Source organism: Drosophila subobscura, chromosome J (genome assembly GCF_008121235.1).
Source record: "Drosophila subobscura isolate 14011-0131.10 chromosome J, UCBerk_Dsub_1.0, whole genome shotgun sequence".
NCBI classification, from domain to species: domain Eukaryota; kingdom Metazoa; phylum Arthropoda; class Insecta; order Diptera; family Drosophilidae; genus Drosophila; species Drosophila subobscura.
The window spans coordinates 9,330,877-9,336,741 of NC_048532.1; positions in this window are offsets into that span (position 1 = coordinate 9,330,877).

A 5,865-nucleotide genomic window follows, 5' to 3' on the forward strand; every position below is an offset into this window, starting at 1 on the left:
AACGCCATGTCATTAATCTATTTTAAAGCGATTTGAACAAAAGATTCTCTAATGAGGCACATCCTGTTTGTAACGATTATGTAAAACGATTCTCTGATGGGAGACAAAATGTTATAACGAATTAATGAAAAGATTCTCTTATGAGACACAGAATGTTAAAAAGATGTTATAAAAAGATTCTCAAATGAGCCACTGCTAGGTTTTAAACTATTTTAACAAAAGATTCTCAAATGAGGCACTGCTAGGTTTTAACTTATTTTAACAAAAGATTCTCAAATGAGGCACTGCATGATTTTAACCGATTTTATTAAAAGATTCTCGAAAGAGGCACTGCATGTTTTTAAACTATTTTAACAAAAGATTCTCAAATGAGGCACTGCTAGGTTTTAAATTATTTTAACAAAAGATTCTCAAATGAGGCAATGCATGATTTTAACCGATTTTTTTAAAAGATTCTCGAAAGAGGCACTGCATGTTTTTAAATTATTTTACCAAAAGATTCTCGAAAGAGGCACTGCGTGATTTTAACCGATTTTATAAAAAGATTCTCGAAAGAGGCCCTGGATGTTTTTAAACTATTTTACTAAAATATTCTCAAATGAGGCACTGCTAGGTTTTATATTATTTTAACAAAAGATTCTCAAATGAGGCACTGCTAGATTTTTAATTATTTTACCAAAAGATTCTCATTGAGGCACTGCATGATTTTAACTGATTTTATAAAAAAAAACTCGAAAGAGGCCCTGCATGTTTTTAAACTATTTTACCAAAAGATTCTCAAATGGAGGCACGGCTAGGTTTTAAACGACTTAAATTAAATTGTATTTTATTTCACACCTATTTTAGATTACTAGTTTGATCCGAGCAAGTGGTATTTATCTGTTGAAAAGCATTTCTTCAGTTACTTACATGATATTTAACATATAATCCAATGGCTATAATCAGTTACCATGCACGTCAGTAATGATATAAATTAACTGTCTAATGTCTCGAGTGTAAACTACTTTACAAAATTGATTCAGAGTTAGTTGAAACGTTGGTGGAGTTTTGAAGATTGATTTTGATTAAATGTGTGTACAAGTTTAATTTTAGATTCACGCAAACCCAAAGAAACAAACTTGTATCGTGTAATCGTCATGTGTTCACCATTCTTTTGTTTACATTTTGCATTAAACGTATGTATATCGTATTTAAAACCTGAGTAGCAGAAATGTGTTGCTTGTTCCTTAAGCAAAAAGAAGAGGTACAAAATGCTGAAATGGAGTACAGAACCCTTCGAAAAGCTAACGAACTCTTTGGTAAAGTCTAGCACTAAATGAGTAATAATGAATGATGTGATGGAGGGTGGGTGTTTGCATAGGCTCTCACAACCGCACACAGCTCGACTCGACTCCTGTCCTTACATTCTGTCCATTCCTTGTCGTTATTTCTTATTTAGCAGCCATCAGCATCAGCATGCACTTAGGACTCGTTTTAATGCAAATTGTAAATGGAAATGCATTCCAGCACCGCCTGAACATGTACCACGTGATGTGGAAATGGCCAAATCCATTTAACACTTAACCGCCTCGAAGGGGAATTGCAGTTGCATTCCAAGTAATAATAGAAATACAGTTTTAATGTAACGAAATTTCTCCGAATATTTCTGCTGCAAGGGAACAGGAACTGCAGCAGAATGTTGCTCATTAAAATTGAAATTATATGATTTTTGTATATGTTTTTTAATTTTTCTTCCCCTTGCTTTCCCACCTGTGTGTTGCCTTAACCCTTTGTCGTTTGAGATTTCGTCGTCGTCCTGGATGGCAAAAAGTTGCCAGTTGGCAGCGTGTTAATTTGTGCGTAAACGTTGCACTAACGAAGCGAAACGGGGAAGGGAAGAAGCTTTTTCCCTCTGAATAATACAGCATCGTGTGAGGGGTATTGCGAGGGCTTTGTGGGGTGTGGCATGTGGCATGCAAACGTATGGAATGCGTTATTGAAATGACATTTAAATGTTTTGGGGGCGTCAAAAGCGTGCTGCATTTTCCATGTGAGAGAATGTCATACAAAATTATGGGACTTGATTAAAGAGCGCTTTGATGGAGGGTAAACTGAGTGGATATATGGTGCAAAATCTATAGAGATAGAGGTGAAAGGTAACATGGAATCTCTGATTTAGTTTAAATTAATTTAATTGAATACAGGAAAGTTATGGGAAGACATTTCTGTATTTCTTTCTCAACCATTTGTCTCGGAACATATGTTCTGGGGCGTACAGATCCACCACAACTGCATCTTGCACCACAGATTATTCAAATTGAATTTAATATATTTATATTTATGAAATTTTCTAGATATAGTTTTTCATATCTAGAGTGAGTTTAATTTATTTCAAATTGAATTTTCCTAATTGTCAAAACGGGTTTGCTGAGGCTTCACCTGCAGTCCACCGCAAAACCAATTACAATCTAGTGGGTGGAATTGTGTCGATGCCTCAATCTTGAGTCACGTGAAGCGAATGGCAGCCCGAATTTGCACCGGAAACCGCAAACTTTTCCACACTGTCCAACACTGAGAAGAGAGAGTGGGCGGGAGTTGTGAGCTCCATTAGAAAGTTGAAACCACACATATCAATTACTCAAGTTTTCGTTAGTTGGCGTCGCCTTGGTCGCCATGGTCCTGGGTATTGGAAACTGGTAGATGGTAGCTGGTAACTGGCAACCGCAGCAACTGCAAAGCAAGCAACAACCGAAAGTTCTTGGCCAGTAGTATAATCGGAGGATTTTAAATTTGCATTTTGTTGCTGCCAGTGCTGGGCAACGTCTCATAATTTGACGGTCAGACAAGCGTTTCCGACTGCATACCGGAATCTATTTGTTCTTCTTTCGTTTTCCCTTAAAGTTTCTTCTTCTGTGTTTGCTTGACATTTTATTTGTTTAAGTAGAGAAAACAAATTCGCTTATTGTTATGCCATTGCCATTCCCATTCCTCCCCCATTTCTTGTACTATTTGTTTCTTCTACTTTTGTCGACTTAAATGCGTAAATATTTTTACGCTTTTGGCATGGAAAGCAGCAGCCAAAAGGCAAGGCAACAAGCGAACAAATTTCATAAAAAATGCACAACAGGCGAAAAAGAGAAAATAAAATAAAATTCACCCTGCTGTGAGGAGGTGGGCAAAAAGTTTTCCTCATTTTTTGCTATCTGTTTCGCTTTGTGTGTATTTGTGTTTGTGTGTGTCTCTCCCAGTCGATATTAAATGAAGCTGTAAGAACTTTTCCCTTTGTTGTTTTTTTTTCCCCCCCTTCGTTTTTGGGTCTGTTTCCAAAGTTCGTATTGAATTTATATCCTAGTGAGTAGTGTGTGTGTCGTGGAAAGAGAAGTAAAATGGTTGAAAAACGGTTGAATACTCATGTGCAAGTGGGATTGCAGGGAGGATATTCCTGACCCATGGATATTTTTAGCTGAAATCTTCAACCCAGGTGTAGTTCTCAGTTCAGTGGATACGCGGGTATTTGTTTCTTGTTTTATGGCAGTTTGAAAGCATCTTTGAAATATATTTGACATAAATAAAAGAAATACTTGTAAAGTGATTGCAAAATGTTACAAATGTTGCTGGGGGACGCTGAAATCTCAGCAATAATTTCAATGGCACATCATAATTTCTGGTATTTTTACGTACTATTGAAGAGTTACAAATTGTCATATATTTATTTATTTTAAGTAATCAAATTTTGTATGTCTTATTGGTATTTAGAATGTCTTACTATTTAGTATAATATTTTAATGGGAGGATTCTACTTATTATTGCTTAACATTGCTTATATTTGTAATGTTTGAGGGGTGTTTGTCCTAATCGAATTTGACGGTTCAGTGATGAATTATCTCTTGGTTAATTATTTATATACATAGCGGCCACTGTGGTGTTTCATTTTAACCCACATTTTAGGAATGTGGTGATCTCAAACTCTTTCTTGCCAAAGGCCATCTCAGTATTCTCGAACTTAACTGCTGCACTCGCAAGGGGAACTTCATATCAAAATCTCATTAATTAGCGAATGATTTAAAATCTGTTTGTGAAATCCATTGGATAAACACTCCATTAAAAACAAACCTTTCGTGAAGCAAGCAACTTTGGAGACACTCGACTTTAAGCCAAGGAAGACGCAATTGCACTTAAGAGATCCGGTGCAGGTCCAGGTCCAGGTCCAAGTCCAGGGAAGCCAACAGCGAAATGCATTTACAGCGTAATCCAATCTTGGCAATAATGAAATGCTAAGTGCCAGACACACACTCACACAGAGATTCCCAATTGGAATTGCACTCAGAAGAGGCCGGAAGCAGCATCCCAGTAGGGCAAACAGAACACTCTGTTGGCCACCAACCGAAAATGCAACAGACCCTCAGGGAAGTCTTCTCTGGCCCTGCCTCTGGATCTGCCTCTATCCTGTGTCACGTTTTGTATTTTACGCTTCGTTCTTTGTGTGTCTGCTGCTGGGCTAAGGGATAACCAGGACAGGATTTTTAATAACACACGTTCCAGATTGCTTTCAAGCCATACTTGTCACCAATCGTTTTTTGACCAGAAATCGGTGTTGTTAACGCTGATGAAAACAACGTTGGGCTGAATGGCACTCCACCATTGTCTTGGAGATGGCTTTTCAGGACCTGACACTGACATCTTTTCAGTGCCCAAGATTGCTTCACTTCAGCTTACCTTTTTTCGACTGGTAGTAGTAGGAGAAAATCGATTTATCCACTCATAAATGAGCACTGGGCAGACCTCAAATTCAATTCGACACAAGTCTGACCACAGTTCTAATGCAATTCCTTTCACCATTGACCACAGATGGGTGACTGACAGGCAGGCAAACGGGCGGGTGGGCACTCAAATTCCACAAACTAATCAACTAATAAGGCTCGATGCTTGGGCCGACAAATAGAGAAATTGCGGAATCAAGACATAGCCACAGCTCTGCCCATAAATCAGATACAAGATTCAACAGAAATCCTTGTAGGAAAATGGAAACCCCCAGCAGAGTGCCAAAGAGAGATGCAGAGGCCAGAAGTAAGTGCCAGGGCATTCAAAAGTCAAGAGTGATAATGACACTGGTGCTAAAGGTAAAGCTGAATCCAAGGGAAAAAATAAGCAAAAAAATCAAGGGAAATTCTCACAAATTTGCACTCGAAAAAGTTGCCAAGCTTCGCTCCGGCTTACGCAAATCCCCCGTTCAGGGCATACTCAGACCAACACACAGCTCTCTGCAGCTTTCAGTTTTTTGCCATTTATTTACACTTTTTTTGTACCTTTCAGGGGGAGCTCCTGTTTCTCAACCATATTTGAGTTAACATTTTCACTTTTCACCTTCCGACGTGCAGTGCAGCCTAGCGCCGCCTGCAGGTAAAAGTACGAGTATTTCGCCCAACTCTTTATTCTGGGGCGCTGAAACGCATAAATCAATGGGGGTAAAAAATCAAGTAAGCAACAGCTCAGCTCAGCCCAGCCGGAAGATGGCAGCAAGCCAAGTTCCTAAACTTGATTTAATGCCGGTGCTGCAGCGGCATCAAGTCAGCAAGGAGAATACAATATATTGGCAGGTTGTTCTCCAAAGTGTTGTGGCCTTAAAAGCTCTTAACCTGACTTGAATCGTATCGATATAAATCAGCAACAGCAGCAAAGAAATTCTCGTTCTCGTACTCGTTCTCAGTGCTGTCGAGGCTCACAAAGACCTTTCGATTTGTTATTTGACAAATGAATTTGTGGCGAAAGCTGATGTCAATCTTTAAATTGTTTAAAGTTGAATGGGACTTAAAGGGAAAAGCAAACTGAGGGAATAAATTATATAGTTGCCGCACTCGAAAATAATTTATAAAATTCCACTTTATT